Source organism: Nerophis lumbriciformis, linkage group LG14 (assembly GCF_033978685.3).
Source record: "Nerophis lumbriciformis linkage group LG14, RoL_Nlum_v2.1, whole genome shotgun sequence".
In the NCBI taxonomy this organism is placed as follows: Eukaryota; Metazoa; Chordata; class Actinopteri; order Syngnathiformes; family Syngnathidae; genus Nerophis; species Nerophis lumbriciformis.
Window position 1 is genome coordinate 27481426 of NC_084561.2, and position 22264 is coordinate 27503689.

Sequence of the window (22264 nt, forward strand, 5' to 3'; positions counted from 1 at the left end):
TCCGACTACAAATTAAGTTTCTCAAATAATAGCTTTATTTGCAAAAAAGGTCTTCTTTCCAACAGTCATGCCAAGGTGAACAAAAACAACTTTAACTACATACAAAGCTACAAAGAAAACTAAGGCTCAAGTGTTGCGTAAGAAGTGGTTAAAAAACTGTTTTCACAGCCAGTCTCTCAACTCCACATTTGTCCAATCAGTTTCACCTGTGCTCTCGTCACAGGTGCTGTACATCAGGTTTCCCCAACCTTTTTTGCACCAGGGACCGGTTTAATGTAGGCATTAATTTCACGTACCGGCCTTCCGCGTCTGGCAGATAAATATAGCAAATAAGTGCATGAAAAATGAATAAAAAACTCACCATGACGTTCAATTAGTGGGAGAACCTGGCCTTTTCCTTTTGCAAAACAGCTCTCCATAGACTTTTATTTATTTACTTATTTTTTTACAAATGTTTGCTAGTAGTAGGCTTTTTTTGCCTTTAGTATTCGATGGGTTATAGATGATACATCATATCCAAGGACAAAAGCATGGATATATGATAAAGCTAGAAATACTTGCCATTAGTTCCCATAGATATCAATGGATTTCTATTTCCCTTCTAAAAGTTATGTATTCATATTTTGTGCAATATTTCATACATAGATACACTAATGTTAGCTTTTGTTTTGGTCCAATTTTCCATGTGTAAATACATCTGTTATTGCTAACTACTTGTGTAATAGGACTACGTGCAGTAATACCCTGCACTTTGACTTACTAGGCCAAAGGAGATGTGTATTTTCTTGCTTCAGTACAATTATTATATGCAAAAATGTTACACTTCTCCATCTGCCTTATGCACTTTAACTACTATGGTCACTTTTTTCCTGATCCTTCCTGATCTTAGGTCATCAACCTGCAGATGGAGAACCTAGCTTTTGGCTATGATATGGCACCTGTACATTTTATATGTTTATTAATGTGCATTGTCCCATGTCACAATAATTTACCAAATAAAGCAAATGGCGACTTCCTATCAGGAGTTTCATTATACATCTGTGAACAAGCTTATTGGTAGTATTGGTCTGGTGGGACTGGCCAAAGTTAAGTAGGAGAAAATGTGTTTGGTTCTAAATTATTTAATGTCTCTGTGCGGCCCGGTACCAAATGTGTCACAGACCGGGGCCGGTCCCCGGACCGGTGGTTGGGGACCACAGCTGTAAATGACACAGAATGTTTCTATTCAAAAATGTTATAATTTTACTTAATATATGCATGTGGAAGTCGATCCCTACCCGTTCCACAGATACCACGTCACAGGAGCCAGGCGTGCCGTTTTAACAGAGTTTTATTGTCCATGTATAGTCAAGCACTATCTTTTCAGAAGCTTTTCTCTCCAGTCTCTCCCAACACTTCCTCCTCCGCTGGCCGCTCACTGTTAAAGACAACAGATGATTAGATTACTAGGTACCACCTGTGAAATCTAATCACCTGCCAGCTGTGTCTCGCCATCCTGCACATGCCCCACCCCTAGCCGATGGTGTGCCGCCCTCGACACCATTGACAGAAGCGGTGACCTTTGCTCCTGCAGGCGCGCTGATCGCACTTTCTCTTCACAATGCAGTGCCAGAGAAATATAAATAACACAAAAATGGCTACCAAAACCATAATGACCAACACCAAATTGCAAGCTGCCTGATGTCCTCCACATCTTGGCTGAGTCTGAGGTACATGTTTTAGGATCTGTGTGCTAAGCAGATCCAACTATAGTTAAACACTAAGCATCATGTATGTTAGGATGGAACAAGCATAGTGATTTGGGTCTAAGTTAAATTTGACAGTTTACCAACTTCTCAATTTATAGCCACAACCTTCCACCATACAGGTTTATCGTCTTAATTGTTCCAAACTGTAGGATTCAAAATGGGGATTCAGCAGAAGCTCAGTAGCTAGCTTACCTTTCTGTGAACAAGATGCGGTGTTACTAAGGCCCTGTCTACATTAAGCCAGATAACTCCTTAAACAAATAATTATTTAGCCTAAGTGGTAAATGGGTTACACTTGTATCGCGCTTTTCTACCTTCAAGGTACTCAAAGCGCTTTGACACTATTTCCACATTCACCCATTCACACACACATTCACACACTGATGGCGGGAGCTGCCATGCAAGGCGCTAACCACGACCATCAGGAGCAAGGGTGAAGTGTCTAGCTCAAAGACACAATGGACGTTGGTAGAAGGTGGGGATCAAACCAGGAACCCTCAGGTTGCTGGCACGGCCACTCTCCTAACCGCGCCACGCCGTCCCCATCGTGTCAGCCACACTAATCCATCGTTTAAGGTCCCCCTCCTTGGATATTTTTTTTACACGGTTAAGTGCGCTGTGTATTTCTTGAATCTCCGGCTCTTAGCTTTGTATGGACTCCCATTGGACTCCCATCCATCCATCCATTTTCTACCGCTTATTCCCTTTGGGGTCGCGGGGGCGCTAGAGCCTATCTCAGCTACAATCGGGCGGAAGGCGGCGTACACCCTGGACAAGTCGCCACCTCATCGCAGGGCCAACACAGATAGACAGACAACATTCACACTCACATTCACACACTAGGGCCAATTTAGTGTTGCCAATCAACTTATCCCCAGGTGCATGTCTTTGGAGGTGGGAGGAAGCCGGAGTACCCGGAGGGAACCCACACAGTCACAGGGAGAACATGCAAACTCCACACAGAAAGATCCCGAGCCCGGGATTGAACCCAAGACTACTCAGGACCTTCGTATTGTGAGGCAGACACACAAACCCCTCTTCCACCATGCTGCCCTTTGTATGGACTCATTGATCGTTTATAAACTGAGTTCGGAGAAGAAGTGACGCCAGAAAGTCCATGCCCCGCACAGGAAGTGACGTCAGAAAGAACGCGCCACAGCCAGCTTCATAACAAGCGGTATCGTAACTCGGAGGTAACCACTGGAAATATGGAGACGAGTCATCCAGACATGCCCGTGTTTCTCATTCTTGTACATGTACAGGCGCTTTTGGAAATCACACATGAATACCTTAAGAGAAGGAAACGGGCGATTGCAGCTATTTCGGATACAACACATCTCAGACGGCAACATAGCAAAGTTGAGCGACGGTTTTGGATAAGTCCTGGAAGAACGGCAGCCTGGTGGGATATGTTTGTCACCGAGTGTGTTGTGTTAGAGGAACGGCAAGAGAACTTTCGAATGTCCAGGTCAGTTGTGATTCTATTTAGCGAAAAACTCTGTCCATTTGTCGAAGGGGAGACAACGAGAATGCAGGCTCCCGTTGTACTACGGAAAACAGCGAATGCATTTGGACTGGCAAACCGGACTATCAGTTATTGTCCGCAATGTATGTAGAGCGATTACTCAACGTCTAGTTTTGTTTTGTTTTGTTTTGTAAAGCCATGAAGTGGTTGCGGCCGTCAAGTACGACCGCCAATTTCAGCCTACAAGCACAGTGTCCTGACCAGATATCTAGAGCCCTACATTGATTGTTGTAAAATGTCCTTTATCACAGTGTTTACTTCCACACGTCCATTAAAGATGATTCATGTACGATGGTTCAGGTGTGATTCACTACAATAGTCTAACAGCTGCTGATGGTGAGGCAAGCAAGGTTTACTGTTAAAAGAAATGTGGCAATAGTCTACATTGAATCACAGGGAAAGAATACACTTCCAGGTCAGAGATGACTATGACGAGCGCATGTTTTTTCACGCATGCGTACTAGGTCGCGTTGTGCCGGCAGACGGTGGGGGGGGTCTTAAACGTTAGCATTGTGTGTGTGTGGACAAGGTTTGATTGATTGATTGAGACTTTTATTAGTAGGTTGCACAGTGAAGTACATATTCCGTACAATTGACCACTAAATGGTAACACCCGAATAAGTTTTTCAACTTGTTTAAGTCGGGGTCCACTTAAATTGATTCATGATACAGATATGTACTATCATATATACCAGGAGTCGGCAACCCGCGGCTCTAGAGCCGCATGCGGCTCTTTAGCGCCGCCCTAGTGGCTCTCTGGAGCTTTTTCAAAAATGTATGAAAAATTAAAAAAAGATGAGGGTGAAAAAAACATATTTTTTGTTTTAATATGGTTTCTGTAGGAGGACAAACATGACACAATCCTCCTTAATTGTTATAAAGCACACTGTTTATATTAAACATGCTTCACTGATTCGAGTATTTGGCGAGCGTGGTTTTGTCCTACTAATTTTGGTGGTCCTTGAACTCACCATAGTTTGTTTACATGTATAACTTTCTCCGACTTTCTAGAACGTGTTTTATGCCACTTCTTTTTATGTCTTATTTTGTCCATCAAACTTTTAACTTTGAGCGTGAATGCACAAAGGTGAGTTTTGTTCATGTTATTGACTTGTGTGGAGTGCTAATCAGACATATTTGGTCACTGCAAGACTGCAAACTAAACGATGCTAACATGCTATTTAGGCTAGCTCTATGTACATATTGCATCATTATGCCTCATTTGTAGCTATATTTGAGGGCATTTAGTTTCCTTTAAGTCCTCTTAATTCAATTTATATCTCATGACACACTATCTGTATGTAATAAGGCTTTTAATTTTTTGTGTCTCCAGACAGATTTGTTTTTGTATTTTTGGTTCAATATGACTCTTTCACCATTTTGGGTTGCCGACCCCTGATATATACTATCATCATAATACAGTCATCACACAAGATAATCATCAGGGTGTATACATTGAATTATTTACATTATTTACAATTCGGGGTGTGGAGGGGGTGGGGGGGTTAGGTTTGGTTGTTATCACCAGTCATCAACAATTGAGAACAGAGAAATGGATATTGAAACAGTGTAGGTCTGACTTGGTAGGATATGTACAGCAAGTAGTGGACATAGAGAGAGAGAGAGAGAGAGAGAGAGAGAGAGAGAGAGAGAGAGAGAGAGAGCGAGAGAGAGAGATCAGAAGGCATAAGAGGTGGGTTATAGCCTGGATAACCTTAGCCGGCTTAGTGTAGAAGAGGCCTAAAAGTATGTTCTTGGTGTTAGCTTGCAATAACAATGTCTACAGCTTGGTAAATATGCAGGTCACAGTATGGAATTGGAGTATTGTTGGCATTTATTTAATGTGTTTCGGGGTTTTTATAGGTTGTATTGACCTGATGTCACATCCGGCTCATTAAATATGCAAAGTGTTCTGGGTGGCATGTTGCTTTTCTTTAAGAAAACCCTATGCTTATGTTATTGTCGGCTGCTGGAACCATTCAAATTGCAAAAAGGAAAACGTTCTTCAAAGTTCCTCGAAAGGTAATCAAGAAGGGTGAACGAGTGTACATATCTGCAATGATCACTTCGGTAAAGCTTTGTTTGATATACTTTTAACGTTTAGTATTTCCCAATTGAGTATTATATTGATATTATTTGTATTTTGTCTTGTTTCGGAGTTCTTAAAACGCATTTTTGCTATGAGAATTTTGTAAAGCACCTTTTTTTAGACACGGTGAGTCTAACCACTAGGCCTACTCAGTGGCCTAGTGGTTAGAGTGTCCGCCCTGAGATCGGTAGGTTGTGAGTTCTAACCCCGGCCGAGTCATACCAAATACTATAAAAATGGGAGCCATTACCTCCCTGCTTGGCACTCAGCATCAAAGGTTAAATCACTAAATCCCGGGCGTTGCACCGCTACTGCTCCCCTCACCTCCCAGGGGGTGAACAAGGAGATGGGTCAAATGCAGAGGATACATTTCACCACACCTAGTGTGTGTGTGAGACAATCATTGGTTCTTTAACATCTTTAAATAAAGGAAAACAAATGTGAGCAAAATGAGTTAAGCTTTTACCAAAAGCTGCAAAAATAAATGAAGCTTTCAGCACGTGCCCAAGTTGGGATCTATAGTTATATTTTGATAAAGACGGGGAAAACCATGCGTACTCGTAACGACGTGTGCAACGACAAGTGAGCTGCGATCCCTTCTCCGTCTTCTTTCACAACCAGCCAGGTCTTAAGAGGTGTCCCCCATTATCTTTATGAGTGGTTAACATAATGGGAAAATAAAAAACAGTGACTCAAGGCTATTGAGTGCTACTCGCAGTTTGTTTACGAGGAGACGTCTCGCAAGACAACAAGTTAAATGATGAAATGCAACATTAACGGAGCAAAAACGATGCACGATTTATCCAAAATTGTAGACTTCCATGCTTTTCCAAGCATTCATCGGTTTTGTTGTGTAGAATGACATTTGGAGCACCAGATAGTTCGATATGTCTGGGAATGCGACTGAAGGTTAAACCTTGAGATCACTCGATAAATCTTTTTTTTTTATATATATAACGTTTTGGGATCAATTCTATTGCATAGTTAGATTTTTTTTGCTCCTATCTGCTCTTAGCAGTAATATCTAGGCCCCTTGTGTACTCAGATAGTTTGCACACTCTTTGGTGCACAGCAGCCATATTGGTTTGGTTGACCAAGTACACAGGTCAGAAAAAGGCACGTGACTGAATACAAAGAATAGGCAGAAGGAATGACTCCCCATTACCTACATTGTTAGCCGCCTCTTGCTTGCTGTTTTTCAGTAATTATGAAGCACAGAATGTTACGGCTCAAGCACCTGCCACCGCACATTCTTCTGTGCGCTCCTCTGAGCGCGCCTCTGGGCACGGCCATGGGCGTGCCTCTCCTGCCAGGTGTGTTGATTGGCAATCAACACACCTGCCCTGATGAGAGCTCCACGTCCTTCTTAAGCCAGCTTGTCCTGCGTTCCAGTGCCAGAACGTATAGCCACCTGTATAGTACAGTAAGCCCACACGTCTCTAGCTCCTTTTTCATGCGCCTACTCGCTCTCTGTCTTTCCCCTCCTCTGTGCTCATTGTGTCTTGTCCTGTGTTGTCATCCCGCAGCTCCTCTTCGTTCCCTGGATTCGAGCTGTGTGTCTCGTCTCCCCAGATTCCCTCTGGTCTTCTTGCTGCCCTCCCTGGTCTCGACCTCTCGCTTGGACACGGACTCTGACGCCTCACTCCTGCCCTTGACCTCTTGCTTGTCCACAGACCTCCGAGCCTGCCTTGCCCCCTCTGGACTACACGCACCTTCAAAATTGTACGGTAACACTCACCAGTTAAACGCATCACATAGTCACACACCACGTATTTGGTATACTTACACACGTCTGTGCTAATAAACACGCCTAAGGCTAAAAGACATCCCTGTCTCAGTGCTGTCTCCTTCACCGCTGTACCATTACACAGAAAAGAGAAAGACGTGTGTTCTTGTCTAACATATAGGTTGTGCATTATGGACAAAATTTCTCAAAAAAGTGCAATTTTCCTTTAAGTGCCAGTAAAAACAGTAATGGTACACATCACTATCGACCTTAACTCGAAATTAAACCCAAATCCCCTTATTAAGAGAACAAAAATAATTGTCCATTGAGCTACGGAGCCACCCAATGTGTGACTCTCCCATTAATGAGTAGTTGACTTTGAAACTGTATTTTTTATTTTTTGGGAAACGTTTAGCAGGCCAAATGGAAGGACATCAGCGGGCCGAATTTGGCCCACGTGCCACCTTCTGAAGACCCATGGTCTACCCCGGGGATTCTTTGTTTGGGCACTCAAAGCGAAATGACTAGTTTGTTCCCACAATATTTAACCGAGGCTGTAGGCTCCAGCACCCCCCGCGACCCTGAAAGGGACAAGCGGTAGAAAATGGATGGATGGATGAATGTATACAACAACCAAGGTACCACTGTATATTAAATTATGTTGTCTTCTGTAAAGAACTTAAATCAAACTAACATTTCTCATAATTTAGTCCAGTGATTCTCAAACTGGGAGGGTGTGGCGGAATGACAGGCAGGTCACTTTGCATGAAAAATAAATAGAAAGACTCGAAATAAGGCACAAAGTCAAGTGTGTGAGTACATGCGCGTGGCGTCCAAGTTCAACACTGCTACAAGGTCCCCGTGTGAGTATCCTCTTGTAAAAATTGAGTGCCGATGCGCCCCAAAACTGGCTTGCAAAGATGACATGCACATAATATTTTTCTTTATTTGCACAAGAAATGAGATATAATATTTATACATTTTTGGGGGGGGGGGCGGGATGAGAGAACGTATCTTCTTCTAACAGCGGACGTGTCAGACAAAGTTTGAGAACCACCTAGTTAATAATCAACGTAAAAGAAAATAGGCTATGTTGATAACATTGGGTGATTGACTTTCAAATAAAGGTGTCAACACTTACCTTTATAGCTTTAAAAATGTTAACCCTGCATAGCCTTTGCATAATTTACTGATTTTTATTCATTCTCACATTTTATTGCAAAATGCGCAGCACTTTATAAACTCAGCGAGGGAACAATAATATCGATAAGAAAACAGTTTGGACAGCCAGGCTTATTAATCAATCCTGTATTTGGCCAGCTTCATTTTGATTATATTCTTTTGATACATTTGCACCATCAAACTCAAACACCTCTCTTGGCTATTCCTCGTAATCAAATCCCTCCAGATGTTATTTTGGGTCCTGGTTTCATATGCCCTTGAATGTTGAATAAATTGCATTGGCACCCTCATCCAAGGGATTACTATGTGCAGGCTTGTGTGTAATAATAAAAAAAAGTTATTGTAGAAGTGGATAGTTTAATAACCCATCGGACTTTGTTTTGATGTCAGGTTCTCAGACCTCTAAGAATAACATTTGGCCAGGAAGTGTGCTGGGCAGAAGTCAAAAACATTCAAGAAAATCTGGGCAATTGAAGATAGTTGCTCTGCAGAACCCAAAACTGTGATACATTGTGCCAAGATCAGCAGCATAATACACTTTCTTTCTTGGTAAGAATTGTACTCACAGACAGCCTTTGGCAAATCTGCCAAAATTAAAATAATAATTAAAAAAAACTACTGACAGCATAAGAACTTTTTGTTTTTGTCCAAAACAATTAGGTTAATGCTTTTTAAAGGGAAAAAAATTAGTTGGTTTAGCCTATCACTTTCACTGCTATAGGTTGTAAAATGTTTCCCTGTTGACAGACAATCTTGTCTCTATAACGTTCTAAAACAACTACAACAGAAAAACACCAGTAAATATTTAGATACATCTTGCAATGTATACATAATAGAGATGTCCGATAATGGCTTTTTTGCCGATATCCGATATTCCGATATTGTCCAACTCTTAATTACTGATTCCGATATCAACCGATACCGATATATACAGTCGTGGAATCAACACATTATTATGCCTAATTTTGTTGTGATGCCCCGCTGGATGCATTAAACAATGTAACAAGGTTTTCCAAAATAAATCAACTTAAGTTATGTAAAAAAATGCCAACATGGCACTGCCATATTTATTATTGAAGTCACAAAGTGCGTTATTTTTTTTAACATGCCTCAAAACAGCAGCTTGGAATTTGGGACATGCTCTCCCTGAGAGAGCATGAGGAGGTTGAGGTGGGCGGGGTTGTGGGGGGGGGGGAGGGGGTAGCGAGGGGTGTATATTGTAGTGTCCCAGAAGAGTTAGTGCTGCAAGGGGTTCTGGATATTTGTTCTGTTGTGTTTATGTTGTGCTACGATGCTGATGTTCTCCCGAAATGTGCTTGTCATTCTTGTTTGGTGTGGGTTCACAGTGTGGCGTATATTTGTAACAGTGTTAAAGTTGTTTATACGGCCACCCTCAGTGTGACCTCTATGGCTATTGATCAAGTATGCATGCATTCACTTGTGTGTGTGAAAAGCCATAGATATCATGTGTTTGGGCCGGCACGCAAAGGCAGTGCCTTTAAGGTTTATTGGCGCTCTGTACTTCTCCTTACGTCCGTCTACACAGCAACGTTTTAAAAAGTCATAAATGTTACTTTTTGAAACCTATATTGATAATTTCCGATATTGAATTTTAAAGCATTTATCGACCGATAATATCGGCAGTCCGATATTATCATACATCACTAATACATAACTGACCTTAGTACCTGTAGTCAATCTACTCCTAAAATGTACCTGAACTCCCATAATCAATATTCAGCCTTCCACTGCGACCCAAACCCAAGATTTTAGTCGAGATTCCAGTGAAACAGTGGCTTTTCCAAACAACCCTTGTGCTTGTTCTTGCATTTCCTGTTAGCTTTGCACTCCTGCCCCCAACTGGTGATTTGATTTTGGAAGTCTTCCAAATTTGTTTTAAATCTTGTGAAGATTAAAGCTCCATTCTGCCAACCAGAAACTGGCAAACCTGGCATAAACACTGTGGGCAGGATCTATTCAAAGTTTGCTTGTATTAAAACACGTGCAAAATTGATAGCGCACACAAAGCTGATCTGTTTTGCTCGTGCAATCCATTTAGCGTGTCTGTCTTCATGAATATATGCAGAATATATACTAAGTATCAGAACGGCCACAACACTTGGAGAAGACGCACATTTAATTATTTACCCCAGGCAGTGTGATCTATCAAGACTGAATCTGTTCTATATTTCGCATGTATGAAATGTACGTGAAAACTGGCAGTCGCACAGAAATGACTGTGAGAAAGGAGGCAATCACTCTGCAGCTCTTTCCTACGTATGCTTTTCAACATATATGTAATAAATGGAAAATATGAGCCATATGGTCTGTTCAGCAATGTAATTTTATAATTGTATAGCTACTGACTGACTTAGGGGGCTAATTAAAGCAAATTCAATTGATGTGTTTTGGTGTCCGCTGGTGTTTTTTATTTTATTAATTTATATTAAAAAACACATTTTATTTTTTTATTTTTTTATTTCCAGCACACACTCTGTTAGCACCAGCCACTTTTACACTTGTTATCAATTGCACACGCAGTCTTAGGAGATCAAAAGCAACACATCCACTAATAGTACACCGCATTTTATAGTTTGCACACACTTTTTAGTACAAAACCCAAAACCAGTGAAATTGGCACGTTGTGTAAATCGTACATAAAAAGAGAATACAATGATTTGCAAATCCTTGTCAACTTATATTCAATTGAATAGACTGCAAAGGCAAGATACTTAATGTTCGAACTGGAAACCTTTTGTTATTTTTTGCAAATATTAGCTCATTCGGAATTTGATGCCTGCAACACGTTTCAAAAAGCTGGCACAAATGGCAAAAAAGACTGAGAAAGTTGAGGAATGCTCATCAAACACTTATTTGGAACATCCCACAGGTGGACAGGCTAATTGGGAACAGGTGGGTGCCATGATTGGGTATAATATCAGCTTCCATGAAATGCTCAGTCATTCACACACGAGGATGGCGCGAGGGTCACCACTTTGTGAACAAATGTGTGAGCAAATTGTCGAACAGTTTAAGAGCAACATTTCTCAACGAGCTATTGCGAGGAATTTAGGGATTTCACCATATAAGATCTGCAATATCATCAAAATGTTCAGAGAATCTGGAGAAATCACTGCACGTAACAATGAATGCCCGTGACATTGGACCCCTCAGGCAGTACTGCATCAAAAAATGACATCAGTGTGTAAAGGATATCACCACATGGGCTCGGGAACACTCAAAAAACCACTGTCAGTAACTACAGTTACTACTATGCAAAGCGGAAGCCATTCATCAACAACACCCAGAAACGCCGCTGGCTGACCTGGGCCCGAGCTCATCTAAGATGGACTGATGCAAAGTGTAAGAGTGTTCTGTGGTCTGACGAGTCCACATTTTAAAACTTTTGGAAACTGTGGACGTTGTGTCCTCTGGAACAAAGAGGGGGAAAAAAACATCCGAATTGTTCTAGGCGCAAATTTCAAAAGCCAGCATCTGTGATGGTATGGGGGCGTATTAGTGCCCAAGACATGGGTAACTTACACATCTGTGAAGGCACCATTAATGCTAAAAGGTACATACAAGTTTTGGAGGAACATATGTTGACATCCAAGCAACATTATCGTGGACGCCCCTGCTTATTTCAGCAAGACAATGCCAAGCCACGTGTCACAACATCGTGGCTTCATAGTAAAAGAGTGCGGGTACTAGACTGGCCTGCCTGTAGTCCAGACCTGTCTCCCATTGAAAATGTGTGGCGCATTATGAAGCGTAAAATACGATAATGGAGACCCGGACTGTTGAACAACTTAAGCTTTACATCAAGCAAGAATGGGAAAGAATTCCATCTGAAAAGCTTCAAAAAATGTGCTCAGTTCCCAAACGTTTACAGAGTGTTGTTAAAAGGAAATGCCATGTAACACAGTAGTAAAAACTGCCCCGTGCCAATTTGTTTGCAATGCGTTGCTGTCATTAAATTCTAAGTTAATGATTATTTGCAAAAAAAAAATAAAGTTTCTCAGGTCGAACATTAAATATCTTGTCTTTGCAGTCTATTCAATTGAATATAAGTTGAAAAGGATTTGCAAATCATTGTATTCTGTTTTTATTGACGAATTACACAACGTGCCAACTTCACTGGTTTTGGGCTTTGTATTTAATAAGGCTATTTCCTTCCAGAAAAGTTGTTCCTCCTAAGCCCAATACACATTCCTAACACACACTGCATCATTGTGCGACCCTGCATAAACATTTTTCACAAACTATTTACTCAGTAAGACATGTTGATCCGTCTTGCGTTTTTGCTTCAAACCAAGCGATTAATCACCCTAATCGTTCTCAATTAACTCTCAATAACAGCTGCTCACTCTCCACGTCACACCAGTCGCTTATGCGGACTCCCGCACCCAACAGGTGATGAATCACTACCAGCAGGTGCTCCCTGCCCCAAGCAACTTTCTCTAACGTAATAGCTTCAGGTGACCAAATATTAGCTGAAAATGAAAAGCCAGAGGTCGTCAAGTTACGATCAGTAACACAAAGAGTTTAAAATCTGCTTGCTCTAACCTGAACTTCTTTCAGCTTTGGCATCAAGCTTTCAGTGAGCCTTCACTCTCAGAGATAAGGTTAAAAAAGTACATCAGTTATTTCTGCTTCGGTTTAATTTACTCCGTATGTTATTGTTGGGCATCTAGGCAATTGTTTGCATCCTCTTAGGGGTCAAAACTATACATGTGTGTTGATACGGTTTCAAGAGTAAATATGCCATTGTACATACCGTATTTTTCAGAGTATAAGTCGCGCCTGCCGAAAATGCATAATAAAGAAGGAAAAAAACATATATAAGTTGCACCGGAGTATAAGTCGCATTTTTTGGGGAAATGTATTTGATAAAACCCAACACCAAGAATAGACATTTGAAAGGCAATTTAAAATAAATAGTGAACAACAGGCTGAATAAGTGTACGTTATATGAGGCATAAATAACCAACTGAGAACGTGCCTGGTATGTTAACGTAACATATTATGGTAAGAGTCATTCAAATAACTATAACATATAGAACATGCTATACGTTTACCAAACAATCTGTCACTCCTAATCGCTAAATCCCATGAAATCTTATACGTCTAGTCTCTTACGTGAATGAGCTAAATAATATTATTTGATATTTTACGGTAATGTGTTAATAATTTCGCACCCCCGGCCAAACTATGAAAAAAACTGCGAATTATAGTCCGAAAAATACGGTAGTTGCAATGATGTACTTATTTTACTGAGAGTTGTATGTAGGGAACACAAACTATTTAGAGTCTAACCATTGTGAAATGATGGTAATATATTCAATTTTCAGTATATTTCATAACAATTAAATCCTGTGGTCTTGCACATTTTATGCCAAAACCATATTTGTTTAGGCAAAACAGGAACGCTAATCGTAGTCAGCCCCATTGGCCATTGCCTTAGTTGTCAAACTGTTTGAAAATTAGAAATGAGTCAGCAGGTCTTGCCATACTACAAAGGTTTGGTGAAATATATAAACCAATAGGGGCCTACAGTTGACTCCTGGTGACCTCCAGGACTTTGTATTATCAGTTTATGTAACATGCATGTATCACAAATGTATCAACTTGTCAATGGAATGGCACTAATTATCATCCGTTTCTCCTCTTTGACCAGTGATCGGTGCCAAATTCTGTGCTTTTACCGGGTTAAGATTACTGTTGAATGAAAGGGTACCATATTTTGCTACCTTTGTTGCATGTGACGTTACTTCCGGTTACAGACTCAGACACAAGGTGTATAAACAGGGATATTAATAACGTACTCAGCTGGACTTCTAAGTTAGGCTGCAATTTTCCATGACAACAAAGCAAGCATGCCTGATAGAAAGCGCTAAAAAGTAAGCCTCCATTTTTCAAAATATGCTAGCTCGATGCTAATTTGGTAACAGTAAAAGAGAAAGTCAAACACAATACAAATAGACGGAGTAGACATTGAAAGGGTAAAAGAAAACACATATTTGGGTGTAACAATAGATGAAGAAATCTCATGTAAAAAACATTCAACATAAAGTAGCAAGAAACACGTCAGTAATGAATAAAGCAAAACATTTTCTAGACCAAAAAACACTTCATATTCTTTACTGCTCACTAGTGTTACCATATCTGAGTTGTTGTGTATAAATATGGGGAAACAACTACAAATGTGTGCTTCATTCACTAACCGTGTTACAAAAAAGATCCATTAGAATAATACATAGTATTGGATATAGAGAACATACAAACCCTTTATTTATTAAATCACAATTATTTAAATTCAACGTTTTGGTGCATTTGCAAACAGCTAAAATTATGTACAAAGCAAACTATAACCCGCTACCCAAGAATGTACAACAATTAATTTTAGCATATCTGTATGTGGAATAAAATTATGGAATGGACTAACCAAAAAAATCAAACAAAGCACCAATATGATTCTGTTTAAGAGACTGTTCAAACTACAAGTGTTCACAAAGTACACAGAACAAGAATTATGATGAACATCTTGAACCCTTTTTTTATTTGTTTTGTTTTGTGTTTTTTTTTTTTTTTTTTATTGAGACAAAGATAATGTTTGTATTTAATATATTTTTTACTTACTTAAAGTATTATTTATTTGTTCACTGTTATGTTACAGAGAACAAGGAAATAGAATAACATTGCTATGGTATGAAAAGGGGTAGGATTAAATAAGCTCAGCTTCTTCCTACTCCTTTTCCGACGTGCTGTAATGAAACAACTGGAAATATGTGATGCATTCCATTGTATTGCATGCATGTTCGAAATAAACTGAAACTGAACTGAACTAAATTTACACTGGAAATGCCAGAGAGATGCTACTGATTAGCATTAGTGATGTAAATGGCAATTTTGAACACCTCCAAATTTAGTTATACAAATTACAACTAAAATGCACATTCCAATTAAGCAGCCAGTGTGTAAAAAGTACAATACTTACAGTATAACACTTAATATAAAACAAGATTGGAATATTAAACTTAATGGCGATGACTACATCCCAACTACAGATACACACCAAGAACAAACTGAAATTAATGCATATTTGTAGTGTAAGAAAACAAGATGTTACACTGGAGAGCACAGTAAACACTATCATCTCAGGGTTAAATGTTAAATATATATATATGTATATATATATATATATCAGTGACGTGCGGTGAGGTTGATGGCTGGTGAGGCACTGACTTCATCACAGTCAGATTTACAAACATATGAACCCTAAAGAGTATCTTATTCACCATTTGATTGGCAGCAGTTAACGGGTTATGTTTAAAAGCTCATACCAGCATTATTCCCTGCTTGGCACTCAGCATCAAGGGTTGGAATTGGGGGTTAAATCACCAAAAATGATTCCCGGGCGCGGCGCCGCTGCTGCCCACTGCTCCCCTCACCTCCCAGGGGGTGAACAATAGGGACGGCGTGGCGCAGTGGAAGAGTGGCCGTGCGCGACCCGAGGGTCCCTGGTTCAATCCCCACCTAGTACCAACCTCGTCATGTCCGTTGTGTCCTGAGCAAGACACTTCACCCTTGCTCCTAATGGATGCTGGTTAGCGCCTTGCATGGCAGCTCCCTCCATCAGTGTGTGAATGTGTGTGTGAATGGGTAAATGTGGAAGTAGTGTCAAAGCGCTTTGAGTACCTTGAAGGTAGAAAAGCGCTATACAAGTACAACCCATTTATCATTTATTATAACATGGGGATGGGTCAAATGCAGACGACAAATTTCATTACACCTAGTGTGTGTGTAACAATCATTGCTACTTTAACTTAACTTTAACTTTACACATACAAACTGTAGCACACAAAAAAGCACATTTAATTAAAAAAAACGTTATTATGGTCTTACCTTTACTTATAAATGAAGTCCACAACTAAACTTTCCACGTGCAAGATTGAATCTATTTAAAAAAGTGTAACCGAGGGTTTATAAATGTCGCCTATACTGTATGAAACTACAAAATAACAAACACGGAGGCTCCAGTTTACACGAGGACCACTTTATTTACCTACTTTCAAAAACTTCCGCTCCACCCCATGTGATCACTTCCGCTCTTAGCGCCTTCAAAATAAGAGCTCAAGGCATATACTGTATAACAGCGCATAACAGGAACTTAACATCACAAAGAGGAAAGCCCATGAAAATAGGTTACAAAAGTTATTTAATAAGAAGCCAAAAAGTGCAAAAACAATAATGTTCGTGTTGGAGGAGTTGTGAATTAGATACACCTGCAGTCTGCAGGTGTACCTAATGTTGTGGCCCTGCAGTCATTCACAACTCCTCCAACACGAACATTATTGTTTTTGCACTTTTTGGCTTCTTATGAAATAACTTTTTTAAATAGATTCAATCTTGCACATGGGAAGTTTAAGTGTGGGCTTTAGTTGATATAACAATTCTACGGCGGGGGTGCAGGAGGCGGGATTACTGGAGCCTCAGCCGGTGCGTCTTTTGCAGCCGTTTTATAATAGCTCAGCACAAGAAATACGTTACACATACAGTTGTACACTGTACATTATATACCTCAGCTAACTAAACTATGGAAATGTATAATATAATTCATATAGCAATACAGTCTCACTGCACAGCAGGCCAGCAGTTAGCCGAGTCCGGAATCCATGTTGAGGCACTGAGTGACGTGCCTCAACTGGCTGCTTTTCACCGCACCGTCTCTTCTCAGTATTTGAACGGTAAATGTGAAAATTCAGCGATTTTGAATAAAAACAATCTAAAACTGGTGAAGTTAAATGGAAAATAACTTTATAGTATAATCACTGGATACATATAACAATTTAATTTTTTTTTTTTCTTTTTACATTTTTTTTCTTTCCATGATGGCAGGTGAGGCCCCGCCTCACCTGCCTCTAGTGACTGCACGTCACTGATATTTATATATATATATATATATATATATATATATATATATATATATATATATATATATATATATTATTTAAAAATAATTACATTTATAACCTCATGAACACGCACACAAAAGTACCAAAAATGTATACCATTGAGTATACTAGTGTACCGGGAATCAGTAATGTATCGGTTTAAAATGTGACAGGTATTCACTCATCCCCAGTCACTACATTATATCCAATCCAATCCACTTTATTTATACAGCACATTTAAACAACAACATGTTTCCAAAGTGCTGCACAACGATACTAAAAACAATATTCAAATATTATCCTTAGCTCCACCAATGACTGAATAAAAACAAAAAATAAATACATATAAAACCAATACAAAAAAACAAAAAAACAATATATAACCATAACGTAACATCGCTTAATTTCATAAAAGAAAATACACATTTTGTATTTTTCAATTGTGTTTTTGCATGAAAGACATGTAGGTAATCTAATATTGTTCAAAATGGTTGGTTTGTATGACTCCAATTTGCGTTCTTGATGCAATAACCTGAGTGGTGATCGGCCATTTAAGAGTATGATTTCAAAATAAACAGACGACCATACCGAACTGTTCCTTTTTAAATATTCCAAGTGAAAATGATCCTGATTTAATGTGACTTAAAATGCCTTTGCAATTACAGCATGTGCGCGACACTGTTTTCTAATAATCCATCAGGCTAATGTGTCGGCCATGAGACGAGGCCTGGAACAAAATAGGTTCAGTCACTGTGGATCGGGTGCAGACTTGCAGACAGAGGCGGCACTGTTGGAAGCGAGAGGAAAGAAACATGCAGAAGAAAGACAGACAGAACAGAGGATGGATTTAGTCGAGCGCCTCCTTTTCCTGTGTAAGCACTTATTGCAGCAGGGGACAGAAGCTCTCCTCCCAGGCCTCCTGACGCCCATTTATCAGTCAACGTACGGACGGGGAAAGCCCTTCCTTATGTGACTTCCAAGCAGTTAAGTTCCCGAGTGCTCAATCACCTGAACGAGTGTGAACGCAGAATGAAAGAACGCAGGGAATCGAGTTGCCGTTAACTTACCGAGGCGAACCGGTGACAGACAAATGAGAAAGTACAGCCATGGCAGTGCTGACGAATGAGCCTACTTTCCTCTCAGGAGACGAGGGAGTGCAGTGGCTGGAGGGATGGATGGATGACAAAAATAGGACTGACGTTAACAAGTCTTGGTCACCTTTCCGGGTTCACGCACAAAAAAGGTGACGTGGTTTGCAGACTAACTCTAATTTGGAACTGCTCAGTGCTTGTACTGAGATTGCGTTCTGTTTTAGGTTATGTCCACATATTGAGACACACATTGTTGACACTTTTCACCTTTGATCACTAAAGACACTTTAACTGCTGCTGTGACCAAATGTCACCTCCATATTTATACTGTTGACTGTCAATCAGAATGTGCAATAATGTTATGTTACTTACTGTGCCTTGAATATACATTTTTATTTTTTATTTTTAGCTAACTACCGCGTGACTTGTTGAAGGGTGGACTAGCAAAGTAAGATTTTCATTGTACGGCAAACGGTCTGTTTAACTGTGCATATGACAATAAACAATCTTGAATCTTGAATCATATTAACAAGTTATCATAAAGACAATAGAATAGAATACATCTTTACTGTCATTGTACATTGTTCAACAAAATTGCAAGCAAACTAATTTAGTGCAAATTCATAATGACACATAAAAAAACATAAGAACATTGTACTCAGATAAATAGATAAAAATAATACATGAAATACCAAGCACACAGCTCACATGCACAGTCATTCTTTTGTATGCCTTGTGTTCAGCGACACCATAAATATTATGTTAAATCTAATTTAATAATTAGGGCTGTCAAAGTTGATAAATGTTTCCTTTAACGGCACATTTTAACACATTTTGTGTATGACCCTCAGTCCATAATGTTTGTGTCCATGTTGTGCTTTTGGGGGGGGGGGGGGGGGGTACTGTGACGATTTGTCACTTCATTTCTGTTTGTGCTTCCTTGTTTTATGTTTATTTCTGATCAGTGCTCTTACAAACCCCGTTTCCATATGAGTTGGGAAATTGTGTTAAATGTTAATATAAACGGAATACAATGATTTGCAAATCATTTTCAACCCATATTCAGTTGAATATGCTACAAAGACAACATATTTGATGTTTGATGTTTTTGCAAATAATCATTAACTTTAGAATTTGATGCCAGCAACACGTGACAAAGAAGTTGGGAAAGGTGGCAATAAATACTGATAAAGTTGAGGAATGCTCATCAAACACTTATTTGGAACATTCCACAGGTGAACAGGCAAATTGGGAACAGGTGGTTGCCATGATTGGGTATAAAAACAGCTTCCCAAAAAATGCTCAGTCTTTCACCAGAAAGGATGGGGCGAGGTACACCCCTTTGTCCACAACTGCGTGAGCAAATAGTCAAACAGTTTAAGAACAACGTTTCTCAAAGTGCAATTGCAAGAAATTTAGGGATTTCAACATCTACGGTCCGTATTATTATCACAGGTTCAGAGAATCTGGAGAAATCACTCCACGTAAGCGGCATGGCCGGAAACCAACATTGAATGACCGTGACCTTCGATCCCTCAGACGTTACTGTTTCAAAAACTAACATCAATCTCTAAAGGATATCACCACATGGACTCAGGAACACTTCAGAAAACCACTGTCACTAAATACAGTTCGTCGCTACATCTGTAAGTGCAAGTTAAAGCTCTACTATGCAAAGCGAAAGCCATTTATCAACAACATCCAGAAACGCCGCCGGCTTCTCTGGGCCCGAGATCATCTAAGATGGACTCATGGAAAGTGGAAAAGTGTTCTGTGGTCTGACGAGTCCACATTTCAAATTGTTTTTGGAAATATTCGACATCGTGTCATCCGGACCAAAGGGGAAGCGATCCATCCAGACTGTTATCGACGCAAAGTTCAAAGGCCAGCACCTGTGATGGTATGGGGTGCATAAGTGCCCAAGACATGGGTAACTTACACATCTGTGAAGGAACCATTAATGCTGAAAGGCACATACAGGTTTTGGAACAACATATGCTGCCATCTAAGCACCGTCTTTTTCATGGCGCCCCTGCTTATTTCAGCAAGACAATGCCAAGCCACATTCAGCACGTGTTACAACAGTGTGGCTTTGTAAAAAAAAGAGTGAAGGTACTTTCCTGGCCCGCCTGCAGTCCAGACTTGTCTCCCATCGAAAATGTGTGGCGAATTATGAAGCGTAAAATACGACAGGGGAGACCCCGGACTGTTGAACGACTGAAGCTCTACATAAAACAAGAATGGGAAAGATTTCTACTTTCAAAATTTCAACAATTAGCTTCTTCAGTTCTCAATCGTTTATTGAGTGTTGTTAAAAGAAAAGGTGAAGTAATACAGTGGTGAACATGCCCTTTCCCAACTACTTTGGCACGTGTTGCTGCCATGAAATTCTAAGTTAATTATTATTTGCAAAAAAAAAAAAAAAGTTTATGAGTTTGAACATCCCCAACTCATATGGAAACGGTGTTTGTATTTTGATTTCCATTTTCTGCATGTCTCCGCTGAGCGCTGTTTTTCCCTCACCTGCTGTTGATTGGCAGACGGGCCACACCTGGTGCTAATCAACAGGCTTCTTATATATGCCTGCCTCGCCTGCTCCTCAGCGCTCAAAGATTGATTTATGTTTTGGACATTACATGCACGACAACTTCATTCTCTGTTTGAGTGAATTAAAATCATCTTACCTGCTCATCATTCTCTTGGTTCCTGCATCTTGGGGTCACTACAACTGCAGCCATGCGAGTTCGTCACACCTATGGTATATTTTTATAAACAAACAATTGCATGAAACAAGCAAATTGTCCAGTCCCTTGTATATTTTAATAAGTTACACTTAATAAAGATACAAAACAAATTTTATATGTGATTAATTATGAGTCAACTATGGAGAATGAGATTAATCGAAATTAAATATTTTGATCGTTTGACAGCCCTAATTATAATTATTAATATATGTAATTCTACAAGTTTCGTAATAATGATTAGTCTATCACATATTCAAACAAAAGTTTATTCAATAAAACATTTTGTCGTAAACCAGATGTTATTAAAACGTCAATTTAAACTAAATTCAATTAAGCAACCACAATATTTACTTCCTTTTAAATCCACAAGAAAATATATAAATAAACAAAAGGAGGTTTTGTGAATAAATGAAAATTATTTTATAATCAATTTAATCAATTTTATATACCGCTTATCCTCTTTAGAGTCATAGGCAAGCTGGAGTGTATCCCCGCTGACACCCGGCCTACACCCTTGACTAGTCGCCTGCCAATAGCAGACCACATATTTGGGATGTCAAAATAATAAGTCTAGTTATAGTTCTAAACATACTCCAGCTCATAAACTTACAATAAACATGCTTTTATTTCGTCAAAGTATAATTTGGGGACAATTTTACGGCCGTATTCGATGCACTTTTCAAGTTTCAATCAGGCATGCCTTCTTTGTTGGCACGAATAACTGTAGTCCCCCATGAGTGCTGCATCAGTGCTTGTTTCCTCGCCAAGTGTTTGAGCTCGTGCCGAGTCTGCGTTTGATTTTAAGTGAATTGATGCCGACAGAATTTGGTCTGAACCTATAAAAGTACCGAATTTGGTACCTCACCCTGGCACTCATAAACAAACAACTATTCACACATAATACATTTAAGTTCATTCTGATTATGTTTCTGTTTTTTTCAGTTTTGAGTGTGAGTGTGTGTGTGTGTGTGTGTGTGTGTGTGTGTGTGTGTGTGTGTGTGTGTGTGTGTGTGTGTGTGTGTGTGTGTGCATTAGGGGAAAAAGATGGAGGATTCTTACACTGCCACATTTTTCAGCGTTGTAAGGATTGAGTGTTTTTGCAGAAGGTATGAATTCAGGTATGCCCACAAAACAAGCCAAAATATTTAATTCAGGAGGACCTTTATTAATGGTGTAATTATTTTGGTATTAGTCACAAAAGTTTA

The 22264-nt window shown here is 39.7% G+C and overlaps 1 protein-coding gene and 1 long non-coding RNA gene across 2 annotated transcripts in view; one reads left to right on the forward strand and one right to left on the reverse strand.

Annotated features, from left to right (window-relative positions):
* Positions 1–946: 946 nt before the first annotated feature.
* LOC133616439 (uncharacterized) lies at positions 947–18477 on the reverse strand. The gene is made up of 3 exons (XR_009816866.1): positions 18292–18477; positions 1278–1417; positions 947–1199 (listed from the first exon to the last, which is right to left on the reverse strand). It is a non-coding gene; the product is annotated as an uncharacterized lncRNA (long non-coding RNA).
* Positions 7913–22264, forward strand: part of cfap144 (cilia and flagella associated protein 144) — a 64263-nt gene continuing 49911 nt past the window's right edge. The window contains exon 1 of the mRNA XM_072914689.1: positions 7913–7951. The gene's annotated coding sequence lies outside the window, so the exon portion shown is untranslated. The remainder of the gene's footprint in view (positions 7952–22264) is intronic.